General features: G+C 36.8%; 1 protein-coding gene and 1 long non-coding RNA gene across 3 annotated transcripts in view; both read right to left on the bottom strand.

Annotated features, from left to right (window-relative positions):
- LOC110138934 (uncharacterized) overlaps nt 1–13,700 on the bottom strand; it is a 46,776-nt gene extending 33,076 nt beyond the window's left edge. The window contains exon 1 of the long non-coding RNA XR_002314334.2: nt 12,703–13,700. This is a non-coding gene — a long non-coding RNA (uncharacterized lncRNA). The remainder of the gene's footprint in view (nt 1–12,702) is intronic.
- The window catches only part of MCU (mitochondrial calcium uniporter), a 223,463-nt gene that overhangs the window by 124,883 nt on the left and 82,188 nt on the right, over nt 1–16,392 (bottom strand). The window lies entirely within an intron of this gene.

Below are 16,392 nucleotides of genomic sequence, written 5' to 3'. Positions count from 1 at the left end.
TGGTACTATCATTAGTTGTTGAAATTAAAAACTTGGCCATCATTTTTAACTCCTTCCTCCCACCTTCCTTCCTTCAGTCACCAAAGACTGTGGGTTCCAGCTCTTAAATAGCTGTTAAATCCATCTGTCTCTTTATTTCCAAGTATGACATGCAGCAACCAAGTTCTCCCTGCCTCCTATCTACCCTCCACAACATAACCAAAATTATCTTTCGAAAATGCTAATCTTTTCATGTTACTCTCTTGCTTAAAACACATTTCACTAGCTTTAAAAAATTTTAAAAGCCCAAATATTAAAGGAAGGAACAAAAGCAGTAACTGATTTCCAAGAGTTCAGCGTCATGAGTATATACTTAAGAAAGGGCTGAAAGAAAAGATATGGATTAGTAAAATGCCAGTAGGAAAGAAAGGGGCAGCAATGGGAGCCAGGCTGTGACTAAAGCCAGTGCTAAAGTTAAAAAGTGGCATAAAAACTATTTTAAAAGATGAGTAAACTGTCTTTGTGGCACGTTAAAATTACAATATTACTTCATATAACAATAGATTTTTCAATTCAACAAATATTTAATAGAGCCACTATCTAGAAGGCTTTGGATTATCCACTTATTTGTAACAAGCCTTCATTCCAAAGACTTGCTATAATTCCACATCCCCCATGGCCTACCCACAAGATAATACTTTCTCTGACTTCATTTAAAAACAGAACTAACAAAGCATTTATAGGTGGAATAATATGATGCTTGTGATTTGATTTAAAATAATTCTGAGAAAGGAGCGAGTAGAGGGAGGGAAAGATATAACAAGACTGGCAAGATGTTCATGTGTTGAAGCTGAATAATGGATACACTGAGGTTCATGGGTTAATTACATTATTTTCCTCACCTTGTGTAGTTCTGTAATTTTTCTATGATAAGAAGTAAAACAAAACCCCACCAAAAAATTACAAGAAAGAGTGACTCTAGTGCTAAAATACAATGCTTTTTTCATTCAACAAGCTTTCCTACAGAATAGGTAGATAGATTTTCCTATTTCAGTCATCATGTTGATACGATTTTGAACCACAACTAGAAAGGTTATTCTTTCAAATTCAGTTATGTAACATAAAGATTGATACCAAAAGCTAAAGAGAAACAGTACGAGAAATGAAAGTTGATTTTCTTAGGTAATAGCTTCTGCAACTGAAATACAGAAACCACATTTGCTTTAAGAAAACCTGAGTAGAACCATATTTCTATTCTTTTGTTCCTAGACATATTACTGGAAAAAAGTATGTCTTAAAGTTAGTATCTATTTCATGATTACTTGATTTTAAGTAATCCTGGTTGATATAGGATAGGCTACAGGGCATTTTGTACTTTCAAAACTGAAGTTTTTATGAATATGATCGTGCTGTTCTCTTTATCTCTAAAACTATCCTTAGTGTTGGTTATAATGCCCTACAGGAGGATTTCTTAACTTCAGCACTACTGACATTTGGGCTAGATAATTCTTTGGTGTAGGGGCTGTCCTATGCATTGTAGTATGTTTATTAATAGAAGCATCTTTGGCCTCTACTCACTGATGCTAGTATCACTGTTGCCCCCCAACCAGTATTTGACAACTGAAAATGTCTCCAAACATTGCCAAATATCTCCTGGGGTGGGGAAAGACGGGACAAAAGTACCTCCTATTGAGAACCACTGCCCTATAGCAACTAGACAATATGATTTCTTTTAGTTGCTTATTTAAAAAATATACTCTCTTCTTCATAAATGCATTTTCCTAATCTAAAACTGTGAGACACCCAGGAATGTGTGTATATATTACTTTCATTACTTACAGGAACAGCTTCCTAGTCACAAAATCACAGAAGCATCTTAATGATCTAGTTTGATGTTCTCATATGGACCACAGCCCAGATCTGTGGCTGTATATTCAAGAATTCAGGAGTTACCTATAAAAGGTTTTAAATCGTCCACCTTTACTACTGATAATCTTTTTAAAAATATTTATTTGTTTGGCTGCACCAGGTCTTAGCTGAAGCACACAGGATCTTCATGGTGACGTGTAAGATCTTTAGTTACAGTGTGTGGGATCTAGTTCCCTGGCCAGGGATTAAACCCTGGCACCCTGCATTGGGAACACAGAGTTTTTGTCACTGGACCATCAGGGAAGTCTCTGCACTGATAACCTTGGAAAATTTGGTTGATCAGAATAAATACTTTATAATTAAGTGTTGCCAGGTATACAATAATAATTGGTGCATGAGATGACCTATAGTTACAATGCTCTCTTTGCCAGTGGTTAGGTGTGTGATTTTTGGACAAGTTAGTAATACCACTGAACTAGGTTTCTTCTGAGTAAAATGAAGGCATTGGACTAGATCAGCAAACTTTTAAATTTGAGTTATGTACAAATTATGACTTATGCTCTAAACATCTTAAAAATAAAAAACCCTCCTTTCCCTGTTTCTTATATTAGGTAGTCTCAGTGAGGATTTATCTATAAATAAGAAAAAAGCATAAGTCTTTTTATAATTTTTTTTCTCATGTCAATGTTGAATATCTTTCATGTGATAATTATTTAATACATGGCAGTTATCATAAAATTTCTCAATGACATAATTTGAGAATTAAGCAGGAAATTTTAAAAAACTTCATTAAACATTAATCAGTTTTAAAAATATTGTATTTGTGAAACTTACTAGCTAATCATTTAAAGGGAACGTTCCTCTCATTGTGCTTTTAAAATCCATTTACTTCTGAAAGAAGCCTGTATTTGCTTAAAAACGGAAGAGCCTTAGATAAGCCTGTGATGGTAGCAATTATCAGCCTTTAACAGTTAATTTTAAGTCTTGTTTTTGAGGAGACAATGCAAGCAATCATATTAGTAACATAGAACAAAAGGAAAGCACTGATGTGGTAATGTATAATAATAAGCTATAGGATTATCTGTATGAATTTAAACTTTTCTGCTCTGATCTACTTTGCATTTCACTTTTAGAAAAGAAGAAAGGTGACATTAGATAATCTCAGTGCAGTCTAACTGCTAGGATATAGTTCTATGAAGATGCCTAAAACTTAAAAAGTCAGTCAACTTGTTCCTGAAACAAAAATCAGAGTACTCAGGGAATACAAATATTTTCTTAGCATTAGGCTACCTTCACCACACAGTTACAGTAAGTCGCTTCTTCCTTGTTTTATTAGTTTCCTATTGTCTCTGTAATAAATTACCATAAAATTGTATTTTTAAACAACACATACTTATTCTCCTATAGTTCTAGAGGTCAGAAATTTAAAATGAGTCTCACTGGGCTAAATAAACTCAAGGTTTTGGTCTTCTAGAGGCTCTGAGACAAGAATCCTTCCTTACACTGTTCTGCTTCTAGACCCCTCCTCCATTCCTTGGCTCAAGACCTCTTTCTCACATCACATTTGCCACTAACTTTCACTTCCTGCTCCCTTATTATAAGGACCCTTGTGGTTATAACAAACCCATATATATAATCCAAAATAACCTTCCCCCAAATTTAAGAGTAACAGGTTTAAGAGTAGCAAGGATTTGTGACTCAGCAGTGAGGTGTGCAACTACTATACACTGTAATCAAGTCTCCAGAACTAATAAAACTACACGTTCCACCTTCTGCTAGTTCATGCCTAAAGGCTTTTTCTACTTGATAACATGTAACAACAATAAAAGGCAACGTTCTGGTTTAATGCTATTATGAACCAATCACAGACACTGGATTCAAAAAATACTTCACTGCATTCCTCATCCAATAAGGCCCAAGGACAAAATGGTTACTTATTTTCAGTATTTTCAGCCATATAGGCATAATGAAAAACAATGAACAATATATCAGCTCAATGTTTGCTGCATGCTCTATACTAGCCTGTAACATATATAAGATATAAAAACCCTATTTCAAAAAAATTATTGCAACTCTTGCCATTTTACAGTATCCTGATAATACTACAGTTTTGTATAAGTATTAGATAAATTACTGGATTAACATTATACAGATTACGAATAGGCATTGTTTTCTTAATTTGTCAATAAGTTGTAAGAAACTTCAGATAATATTAAGCCACAGTCGCAGGAGTGTTCAACATGACAGAAAGTCTATTCCAGATGAGAGCAATCAAGAATGTAGGGCTTCCTCTATTCCCAAATCCCAACTGAGGATTATGCTATCTAATAGGCAGGGCAGTCCACCTCCATTTCTCCTACTTCCACTTCTGTGATGCAGAAGCTCTGTAAGAAGAAAGAGCAGCTGAGAGCTCTGGGCTTCACTTCTTCCAGCCAGCCCCCACTCCCACTCATAGGATGGAAGTTCTACCACAGCAGGCAAGCCAAGAATGCTGGGATCCCAACTACCCTTGCTCCAGCTTGCTCATAGATTTAAAGTTTCCACAACAGAAGAAGCCCAGAAGACCAGGTAATAGTATCATTACAAGAAAAGGGACCACTGTCTTCACTCTCCGCTCCAGGACAGTGGCAGAGGTTTAGCCTGGGGTAAAGGCAGGACACAAGAAGTGCTCCCCAAGGGAAATGACTTCATTTGGAACACAGTGTGGGAAAGTTAATAGTGAGGGCACTACAGAAGATAATAAAGATTTTGGTAATAAGCAATTAAGGCACTAGTAAATCTTTGAGAGTAACAAGCTAACCCATAGAACAGCTAGAATTTTACAAGAGAGAACTAGCGGGGAAAGCAGCTAAGAAGAGTCCTGGGTTCAGAAAGCAACCTCAAAGGCTACTGCAAAATTACCCCTGCAGTGAAGCCCAAATTAAATCATATCAGCCTGTGGAAGAATTTATGCTACAGGCATTACTGATAACAACAGAGCAAATAGCAGAAGCTAACACATGATACCTATAGAGGGAGACAGCTTGACAGAGAGAACAGAGAAAGAAAGAGCCAAAGAGAGCCTTGCTAAAACCACCATCATCCTAGGATGATTCTGTGCATGTCAAAGACTGACTTCTAAGGAACAATATCAGTAGTTATACACTACAGGGAAAATTATTTTTGTTGTTGCTTAGTCTCCAAGTCATGTCTGTCCAACTCTTTTGTGACCCCATGGATTGTAGCCCACCAGGCTCCTCTTCTTGTCAATGGGATCTCCCAGGCAAGAATACTGGAGTGGGTTGCCATTTCCTTCTCCAGAGACTCCTCCGACCCAGGGACTGAACCTGGGTCTCCTGCACTGAAGGATTCTTGACTGCTGAGCCACCAGAGAAGCCCACAGGGAAAAGAGTTCTAATGGTCTAATCAAGCCACTGAACAAACAAACTAGCAAATAACAACATCCCACTCAGTGAAAGTGTCAGAACGAGGGGTGGGCTTATATCCTCAGTTGCTACAACATGTTATCTAAAATGTCCAATTTTTATTACATATAAAATAGATAACTGACAAGGACTTGAGCACAGGGAACTCTACTCAGTACACTGTAATGATCTATATGGGAAAATCTAAAACAGAGTGAACATATGTATATGTAAAACTGATTTGCTGTGCTATCCAGCAGAAACACAACACTGTAAATCAACTATACTCCAAAAAAATTAATTCCAAAAATGTCCAGTTTTTGGCAAAAAATTATAAGAAATGCAAAGAAACAGAAAAGTATGCTTCCTACAAAGGAAAAAAGAGCAAGCAACAGAAACTGCCTTTGAATGATGTTCAGATGTTGGACTTAACAGGTAAAGATTTTGAAACTATTATAAATATGTCTACAGAGTTAAAGGAAAAAATGCTTTAAAACATAAAGGAAGCTGGGCTTCCCTGGTGGCTCAGTGGTAAAAATCCACCTGCCAGAGCAGGAGACATGGGTTCGATTCCTGATCTGGAAAGATCCCACATGGCAGGGAGGAGCAACTAAGCCCATGCACTATAATGACCGATCCTATGCTCGAGAGCCTGGGAGCTGTAACTGCTGAGCCCAAGCACCCGAGAGCCCGTGCCCCACAACAAAGAGAGGCCACTGCAGCAAAATGACTTCATTTAAAAGGATTCTAGGATTCGAGAGATTCTGTACGAAAGATTCTATGGTAATTTTATTTTGTGCAGAAATAAATGCACTTTTAAAAAACAAAGTATAATTCATTTTTTCCTTTGTTTTCTTCTCAGGACCAAAGATTGATTACTCTTCATTTCAATCTTCTTTTTCCCCTTTGAAAATTTTCACTCTAATAGATAGTACATGTCATTTTAAGAGTCTTAACATTTTCTGTGTTCCCTTAAGAGGTTTATTTAAAAGTTGACCTGATCATCTAGCATGTGCTTCAATTAAAAGTTAAGAACCTAGCGAAATAAGACAAAAGAACCAGTGCAATCGCTCCCCAAATTAGACAGATTTCTGTCCATTCATAAATTCTCTTAATTCCTATGACAACTCTCAATTTAAGTTTTCAGATAAGAAAGCTGAACTTCAGAAACCTTGTGACTGTCTGTGGGGGGAGACTCAGCACTCAAACAAATCCTAAACCCTTATTTCATTCTTCATAAATTCATCACAACTTAATGTGCTAGAAAAGAACTGATTTGATACAAAATTGCACAGATACAGTCAAATGAAAATAGATATTTTCATTCCCTTCATAAAATTTTCAACTGAGTTCCTTTTTCAATAAGTAAGAATCCATACTATCCTATACTATCTCTGGGTCTCTGTATCCATGTCTCAGTTTTCTTATCTGTAAATTTCCTAGGAAACCTCAGAGCTGACAGGACAACTATACACAGCAGAAGGAAAACTATTTTAATTTGGAAACCCCTGAAATCCTAGACCAAAGTAATCCACTCAAATAGTTTTTAAAAACATAAAATAATCAGAACTTTTTAAAAAAATACTTTTTAATACAGAATTTAAAACAAATCTGTAATGTCAGAGGCAGATTAATGACAGTCTGTGGCTAGAAGCAGAAAAGAGCTTAACTGCAAAGAGGCACAAGGGAACTTTTGGAGCAATGAAAATATTCTATGCGATTGTGATGGTGATTACATAGATTTATATGCTTGTCAAAACTTAGGCTTAATTCATCACGTGGTAAATTTTATCTCAATAAAATTGATTTAAGAAGGAACAGAGAAGACAGAATCAAGGCCAGGCGCTTTAGAAGAGTTCCCCACAAAGGAACGATCTCTTGAGTACCACTCTAACATCTACTGGATTTTGGAAAAGTGTTTGACAAGCATATTGAAATCATAAGAAAGAACTGTTAATTCACAGAAGTTCATTTGAAGAACCACAGAATGTTAGACAACTCTGTTTCAATCATAATTGATTAATAAGTATCAGAAATACAGGATAAGAAGGCCATGAAGTAGTGTCTTATCAACTTTACAGAGAGAACTGGAAGTACTCGGAAATGGACTATGATCCTGAGCATTCAGTTTTAATACCCTAGCTATAAGATTCTGCAATTTTCTAAAAGCACATTTGAAAAGAAAATTATTTTAAAAATTATTTAAGGGTAGATTGAAAAGTACTCAAGGGTTTTAGGAGTCTAAGCAGCTCTAAGCTACAGACTGCTAGTTTATGACTTAAAATACCTAAACATAATGATTAATGCAGATCTGCTTCTTGCATATTTCGGACCCAGCAGTAAAGAGAGGTCATAAAAAAAAAAAAAAAGCTCATATTTCAACTTCAGAGACTGTGGCAAGCCTTGATTTTACCATAAATTAGTAATGTCCAAAATCACTGCAGATGGTAACCGCAGCCATGAAATTAAAAGACACTTGCTCCTTGGAAGAAAAGTTTTGACCAACCCAGACAGCACATTAAAAAGCAGAGACATTACTTTGCCAACAAAGGTCTGTCTAGTCAAAGCTATGGTTTTCCAGTAGTCATGTATGGATGTGAGAGTTGGACTATAAAGAAAGCTGAGTGCAGAAGAATTGATGCTTTTGAACTGTGGTGTTGGAGAAGACTCTTGAGAGTCCCTTGGACTGCAAGGTGATCCAACCAGTCAATCCTAAAGGAAATCGGTCCTGAACATTCATTTTAAGGACTGATGCTAAAGCTGAAGCTGAAGCTCCAATACATTGGCCACCTGATGTGAAGAACTGACTCATTTGAAAAGACCCTGATGCTGGGAAAGATTGAAGGCAGGAGAAAAAGGGGACGACAGAGGATGAGATGGTTGGATGGCATCACTGACTCAATGGACATGAGTTTGAGTAAACTCCGGGAGTTGGTGATGGACAGGGAGGCCTGGCGTGCTGCCATTCATGGGGTCGCAAAGAGTTGGGCACAATTGAGCGACTGAACTGAACTAACAGCTGAGACTAATCTGGATGAAATGTAGAAAGTCTAGTCTTGTTGGACTTTTCCTATTAAATATCAATGTTTTTTTAAAGGGAAAAGAGCCACAAAAAAAGGTACTTTTAATTTCAAACCCTTTCCTAATTTTATTCCAGTTGACATAAACATCAAGAAATGAAAGACATCAGTCTGGACTGTTTCTATGCTGGGAAGTTTTAGAGCTTCTATAACTCACTGGTGAGAAAAAAGATTACTTACTTTTGATGAAGATATTTGTCTCTGATACCTGCGATACGTTATTAAAATAATAATCTTTGAAACATAAGACATATTCCAGGAAATAACTTTCTAGAAGAAGCAGGCATAAAGCGGAACAAAAAGCTAATAAACTTCTCCTTTCCCTTTCCTCTTACTCATTACACTGTTCCATTATCTCTCATCTTTTGTAAGTAGCTCTAATGAAACTATTTCTAGATTTTGCAACATTTTACAGACATAACTTTTAACTAACACCTTTCTAAACTATGAGACAACTCATTAACTGTAGTATGCAATCAACAACAGAAATTTTTATAGACCAATTTTATTTGGGCAAAGCACAGTATTTTCACTAAGACCTTTGTTCTCTGTGCCCTAATATCTAATTGTTCCTAAAGACAAAAATCACATCTATATAACTCAATTTTTACCCCATCCTACAACTTCGTGGTCATCAATGAATCTATAGTGTGACTACTAGTCAAAGTAAGTATTTGCAATGAACTTGTGCTGTACAGAAACTCAGACTACCCTGATAAACATCATTCTCTTCATGTAGCCAAAAAGTAACATAAATCAACTTTGAACTTTATAGCAATTATGCTTCTTAGTTACTCTAGATAGTCTATGCCCCATTTATTCAATTAAAAATATTAAAGCTATAACCCAAAATCTATTTAAGGGAAGGCAAATTATTTAAATTCAAATTACAATTATTCCCTACTGCATACTTTCTTCATGAAAAGATATAATTAACTGCTTAAACATTTTACAGTTTAAGCAGTGTATGTAAGAACTATTAGTCCAGTTGGTGAATAGAAAATATTTGAACACATATGTTAGAGCATGCTATGCTACCTTTCAGCTACCAGACCAAGCATAGACTCAGCTTCCAAAATAACTAGAATTCCTAGCTATGTAAAACATTAAGTTGCTATATTATGACAAGGAAAAAAAATACTACGTCTACATGTAATTCCACTCTTAATCAGCAACCATCTCCCCTTAAGTTTTTTGATATCTTGAAGTAACCAGCTCCTTCCGTGGTCACGATTATACACTGTCCATTAAAGTGAATAATGGACTACCTGGCAAGCCAGAAACTGGCTCAATTACCACAACATAGCAAAGAAAAGAGAAAGTAAACTGGAACAGATTTCTACAATGCCCTGACTCCCTAAATCATTCAGTGGAAGAGAAAGCCACAGGGCAGGGAAAGGCAAAATATATGGGAAGTCAGCATTATGTATGTGTGAGGTAGGTGCCAAGGGGAAACAAGATTGCTCTTAAGAACAAAATATCTAATAATTCAACCTCAACTATTTTTCTTACTCACTGATGGTAAATCGCTAATTTCAGAGAAGGAAATTAAGAATTCAGGTTCTCTACACGGTTTCTCTTTCACTTTGTATTTGTTTATGAAGGGGTGCTTCTGTGCTTAGTCACTCAGTCTCGTCGGACTCTGTGCGACCCCATGGCCTGTAGCCCACCAGGCTCCTCTGTCCGTGGGATTTTCCAGGCAAGAATACTGTAGTGTGTGGCCATTTCCTTCTCCAGGGGATCTTACCAACCCAGGATTGAACCTGGGTCTCCTGCAATTATTATCTTAGCTCTCTCAAGCCTTTTTTTCTGTTTTCTTCTATCTCAGATGGTATGAAAGTGAAAGTGAAGTCGCTCAGTTGTGTCCATCTCTTTGCGACCCCGTGGACTGTAGCCCACCAGACTCCTTCATCCATGGGATTCTCCAGGCAAGAATACTGGAGTGGGTTGCCATTTCCTTCTTCAGGGGATCTTCCCGACCCAGGGGTCGAACCCAGGTCTCCCGCATTGCAGGCAGACGCTTTAACCTCTGAGCCACCAGGGAAGCCCAGATGGTATGACTCAGTCATATAAGCCAAAAACTTAACTGAACTATATATGAAGATACCTGAACAAAAGTAACAGCCTTTTCACTGTCTCTTTACCTGCAGTCTTATTCTCTTTGAAGACAGCTGAGAATGATCCATCTAAAGTTTAAATCTGGGTCATGTCACCCCCCAGTTTCAAATTCTTCAATGTCATGCTACTGCTTATAAAATAAACCTAAGCTCTGAAGCATAATACGCAAAGTCCCACTGTAATCAAATCTCTCTCCCCATTCCACCATCACATACAACATCTTGAATGTGTGATTCCTTGAAAACAAATATATAGGGCATGATCTTTCACATTTCCACATACAGTACACTCATATTTGCCTCTCCACCGTTGAGACTGACCAGGCAGCTACCTCTCAATATGCCTCCTTTGTTTCTTCATTCAAGACTCAGCTGATCTGTCCTGAAAGGTTTTCCTGGATCCCTAAAATCGGTGAGGTGCCCAACTTTTATTCCTCCATACACAGTTCCTTGGTGTGGCAGGCAAAATAATGCTCCTAAAATATGTCTACATTTTAATCCTGAAAAATCCATGAATATGTTACCTTACATGGTAAAAGGGACTATATAGATGTGGCTAAGGACTTCTTAGATAAGGATTTAAAATAACCATCCAGGATTATTCAGGTGGGCCCAATCCAAACACATGAGTCCTTAAAATCAGAAAACTGTTGCCAGCTATGGAGCCCCAGAGACGACGGTGTGAAAAGAACTGGGCCCCCATTACTGCTGGCTTTGAAGACGGAGGAAAAGGATTATGAGCCAAGAACGGTGGATGGCTTGAAAGGAACACAGCATTATTGACACCTTGACTTTAACCCAGTGAGATCCATCAGATTTCTGGCCTATAGAACCGAAGCTAATAAATTTATGCTCTTTTAAGCCACTAAGTTTATGGAAATGTGTTACTGCAGCAATAAAAAAAAATAACATACTTAGAGATTTTTTTTTTCTATTATTGTCTGTGTCTGGTTGAGGGTAGGAACTCTATCTTACTTAAAATTGCATTCACAGTAACCTAGCACAATTCATGTCTATAGAGATGCTCAATAGTATTTTAGAACTGCACATGTTATTTAATTCCAAAAATCCTACTACTATAATTAAAACATTTTTTTTTTCAATTCAGAATCTTCATTGGCAACATGAACTGCTTTCATTCCTCATTAGTCATTTCAGGCACAGAGATCTATTAATACTTGTTTATTTCTTCTGACTAGTCTCCTTTTATTAATAGGATAAGTACTCACTATGACACAGTCTTCTCATGGAACTTCATGCATGCAACTTTTTAATCCATATTACTGTATCATGTTAGATACATCAATATTTTTAAAATCACATATATTGTCATTAGAAACATATTTTTAGTTCTATCAATCCCAATAACCATTAAGAACTACAACTGATGCTTAGTTTGAACAACATTGAGTTTGAACTGCACTTACACATGGTTTTTTTAATAGTAAATACTACAGTACAATACTATCCAAGGTTAGTTGAATCCAAGGATTCCGAACTACAGATACAGAGGAACTACACACATGGAGGGCTGACTACTAGATTATAAGAGGATTTTTCACTGCATAGAGGATCAGTACCCCCAAGCCCTGCATATTCAAGGGTCAACTGTATTTTATTTATCCACAGGGTTTTAAATTTAGGTCTCCTGAGTATATGAAAAAATAAATTAGTACTAGAAGCTCATTTCTTGAATCAAGGTTTTAGAAACATTCAGAAGGTAAAAGTATCATTTTATAATCCTCTAAAATTGATGTTATTTTCCCCATATCAGAGGCATGGTCAATATCATAGTTCTCAACAATATCAGCTAACATTTTTTAGGCCATTATATGTGCCTGTCTTTGTGATAATTAAGTGTTTCACAAGCATTCTTAATCTTCACAATGACCCTTTGAAGGTAATTCTATTACTCCCAATGGGATGGAGTCGGAGCTCAGAAGGATTAAGTACCTTGCCCAAGATTAGCTATACAGCTCAAAGGTAGAGGAGCTGGGAATTCAAATCCAAAGTCAATTAAAGAGAGAGAAAAAAAAAAAGCAAACTTTTTAGATTAACATCTATATATATAAGCTTATTCTACTAATCAAAAATGGAATTTGGAAAAGTCAACCTTCACAACTGACAAAGAGTTTTCCAAGTGACAGGTACCCACGAAGGTATGGCAGTGGCTATCATAAAATACCAAAAAGTACCAACATTTGACAGTGAGGAAAAGTATCTGGCCATAAGATAACTTCATTTTCTTTGTACCTTAGAATTTGTTTTCTGGAATGGATAGGTCAGTAAATCATATGTCAGTACTGTTCATCTTTCTTATCAGCTGATACTTCCATTCTGTGAGAGACAAAAAGAGAGATTCTAAATATCAGGCTCATTGTGTGGCTTAAGATTGGTTCCATATGAAACTCATATTTCGTTCAACATCTGATGTTTCTCATTACTAATGGTTAGCCTTTGAAAAGTGAAAGTCACTCAGTCATGTCAGATTCTTTGTGACCCCATGGACTGTAGCCTGCTAGGCTCCTCTGTTCATGGAATTCTCCTGGCAAGAATACTGGAGTGGATTGCCATGCCCTTCTCCAGCGTATTTTCCCAACCCAGGGATCAACCCAAGTCTCCTGCATTGCAGGTGGATTCTTTCCTGTCTGAGCTACCAGGGAAGCCAGTGGTTAGCATTTACGCAGGATTAAAAATGGACTGCAAAATGTTAGCAATATTGATCTTCACTTCTCTAATTATTCAATAGCTCTACAATCTTAAGTTACTTCACTAACTTTCTGGTCTTTGTACTCTGCCTGGCATTCTACTGAGCTCAGTACAGTAGTAGAAACAAAGAAGGAATTAGAGCATGATTTAAAAGCTTTAGAAGGACTATGTTTGATTCTCATTCCCATCACTTAACTAATTATACAACCTTCGGTAAGTCTTAGTTGCCTTATTTGTAAACTAAGGGCAAAAATAACTACCACCTACAGTTCTTGGGAGGATAAGATTATTAAATACAGTTTTCAAAATGCACCCAAAACAATGCCTGGTGCTAAGTAAGTACTCCTTTCTCTTTTTTTAAATATATTTTATTGAACTATAGTTGATTTACAATGATGCATTAATATCCTTCAAGTGTGACTCTTAAGTATTAAAACCAGGTTTTTTAGGGAATCATTTCTTCAATTAAGATTTAAAAGTTTTGTAGGATAAGGAAATGGCAACCCACTCCAGTATTCTTGCCTGGAGAATCCCATGAACAGAGGAGCCTAGCAGGCTACAGGAGGAGCCTGGTAGGCTACAGTCCATCGGGTTGCAAAGAGTCAGACACGACTGAGCGACTTCACTCACTCACTCAAAGATATCACAGTGTTAGGGGTATCTTAACCTATGTGGGCTGCCATAACAAAATACCACAGACGGAGTAACTTAAACAAAAGACTTACTTTTCAACAGTTCCAGAGGCTAAACGTCCCAGATAAAGGTCTGATGGGGTTGGTTTCGGGTGGGAATATTCTTCCTGTAGACGGCCATCCTCGTGCTGTGCAGTGCCCTTCCCACTGCTTATAAGGGCGCCAACTCTGTTGTATTGAGGCCTGACTCTTATGACTCATCTTAATCGCCTCCCCACAGACCCTGACTCCAAACACAGCCACACTGAAGATTAGAGCTCAAACACACGGATTTTTGGAGGACACGAACATTTAGGCCATAAAAAAGAGTATTACTGTATTTTGGGGCTGAGAGGCTTTTATGTTAAAGTAAATTTTACAGAACTCATTCAAACCTCATGCCAAGTTTCTTCAACAAATAGAAATACTACAATCCTACATGGAGACTGGAGGAACAACATGGAAAGGTTAAGGAATATAACCTTAATATACAAATGAATAGAGGCAGAATTACAAATAGAATTTTAGCCTTTTAAGTTTGAAGCTCATCCTATTAAATAATATTGCATTTTTCAAATTTCTATTTCTAAATGTTTTATCACTGTCCTCTTTGACATTACTTCTTAAATCTGCCTTTAAATTCTTTCAACTGAAATTTTAAGTGATATTAAAGAAAGGGAAGAGTTTTTTTAAAATGACTGAAGTTCTCAAAGTCAAGGAAATAAACAGAGCCTTGAAAATCAGTTTAACTCTATGGTTTTGTGATTTCTTCTTTTAGAAAAAGCCAAACACTGGTAAATTCAGCAGAGTCATTAGCTTGTTTCTTGACCAACACTCATCAATGAGGCTAATCCACCCACGGGCAAGTTGGAGTTAGATAATCATTTCCAGAAGCTGAAAGCTGCCTATTCATGCTTGCAGAAGACAGGACTATTGCTTTAATAACTATATTTCATTTTCTCTGAGTGGCAGAGATTTTATACACCATCTCTTTGAGAATCAAATACTAGCCAATATCTTTGGGCATAATATAGCATTTAAAAAAAGTGAAAATTGCTCAGTCGTGTCCGACTCTTGAAATCCCAGGGACTGTAGACTGCCAGGCTCCTCTTTGGGCATGATATAGCACAAAGGTTCCTTCAAAGAACATTCTCGTAGAGTGGGAGGTCAGAATTCTTCAGTAGGGAAAAACACTAGCTTATATTTGATCGGTATTACTCCTTAGACCACTTTGGCTACACCTTAAGTTCTTCTTCTCTTTTTAGAGACTAAGAAAAATGTAAAACTAGGTGATGTTATTCCAATTTTTATGGCTTTTTAAAAATACTTTCATCCTTTAGCATTGACGAGCAGGCTGGCACCTCCGAGAAACGTGAGAAGCTTCCTTTCAAAAATAGCAATTTTTACCGGGCTTTCTGTGCTTTTAAGAGGCGGGGGAAGAAGAAAGAAGAAACAGAACTGAATCACATTGTAATTGCTTTTAACTAACCAAATGAAACACTTTCCCTACCCCAAAATAGTGTTTGTAACTCTGTGCAATAATGTTGCACCTCACTGTGTTTCTTCAGCTGCAAGGGGTGGTAGTAGTGACTTCCTATTGCTAATTTATATTATTTCACCATCTCTTATTTGGTTCTCTGCTCCTCCATTACCTGTGTTACAATTTTCCTATATAAAATTCCTTCTGTTGTAAACACCTGAGAATATGTGAGACGGTTTCTGTCTTCCTTGGGAGATTTTGACTGATAAAACTGCTTATTGCCAATTTTTATCATTTATTGCTTTTGAAATGCTCATTAGCTTTTTCATATACTTTGTGCTTTAATATAGCCCAAATACAAATCTTAAGCTTAAATTTACAGATTCTGAGATTAAAACTCTGATCAAAACTCCTCAGGACACATGCTGAAATAAGGAAGGAGAGTAGAGAGAGGAGAAAAGGCAGACGGGGAAGGTCAGTGAACAAGATACACGGCAAAAGCCATGCAGGTAACACGCTAGATATGCCAGGTAATGTCAACAAGGGAGTCTCCATGATTGAGCTATTCTCTGAATACAGAAAAGGTCTGATTAAAAACAAGTATGCTGACAATGAATATAACAGGCAATAATAATGGTATCATAATCTCTAAGAACTTCCACTGAATTACAAAGCTTCTTCAGAGAGGCTCCTAAATTGTCTAATGATCCAAAAGAAATGTTTTATATATAACTAATTGTTGATGGCTATAACCTAGAGCAATCTACTTAAAATGCAATTCTTAAACGGTAACAGTCCAAACAGATTCCTACGACAGCAGTACAGGCATCATTTTTTCAGGAAAAAAAAAAAATGGAGCATGCTGTATGACTGTGTAAGCTTCTTTTAGCAACTGGGGTAGTAACCCTAAAGCAAGTACTTTGACACAATCTTTGAAAACTCCTGTCTGGCAAGAAAAAGCCCCAAGAGACCATATTTATTTGAGGATATTTTTCTTTTTTTTTTTCTTTTTTTTTTTTTTTTTGGCTTCAATGAACAGCATGTGGGATCTTAGTTCCCTGACCAGAGATTGAACCTGGGATC

This window comes from Odocoileus virginianus, chromosome 7 (assembly GCF_023699985.2).
Source record: "Odocoileus virginianus isolate 20LAN1187 ecotype Illinois chromosome 7, Ovbor_1.2, whole genome shotgun sequence".
Lineage (NCBI taxonomy): Eukaryota > Metazoa > Chordata > Mammalia > Artiodactyla > Cervidae > Odocoileus > Odocoileus virginianus.
This window is presented reverse-complemented; position numbering and strand designations above follow the sequence as displayed.